Below are 336 nucleotides of genomic sequence, written 5' to 3'. Positions count from 1 at the left end.
GTGCTCGCTTGGCAGCACACATACTAAAATTGGAAGGGTACAGAGATTAGCATGGCCCCTGTGCAAGGATACTTGTAATTTTGCAAAGCTTGCAGTGAGCCAAGATCACGCCACCACACTCCAGCCTGGGTGACAGAGCCAGCCTCCATCTCAAAAAATAAATACATAAATAAAATAAAATAAAATGGCTTTTGCCACATAGGCACTTTACCTGTTACAGCAATTTAAATTGACAAAATATTTGATCTTTTACCTTTGTCTCAAAATCCTAGAGGGCTCACTTTAATCCATATCCAATATATTAAGAAATATGTGATTCGTAAGTAGTCCTTTTTT

General features: G+C 38.1%; 1 pseudogene; it reads left to right on the top strand.

Annotated features, from left to right (window-relative positions):
- On the top strand, positions 1–100 carry LOC114676548 (U6 spliceosomal RNA; annotated as a pseudogene).
- Positions 101–336: the final 236 nt, after the last annotated feature.

This window comes from Macaca mulatta, chromosome 2 (genome assembly GCF_049350105.2).
Source record: "Macaca mulatta isolate MMU2019108-1 chromosome 2, T2T-MMU8v2.0, whole genome shotgun sequence".
Classification (NCBI taxonomy): Eukaryota; Metazoa; Chordata; class Mammalia; order Primates; family Cercopithecidae; genus Macaca; species Macaca mulatta.
Note: the sequence above shows the minus strand (reverse complement) of the source record. Positions and strands in the feature narration are given on the sequence as shown.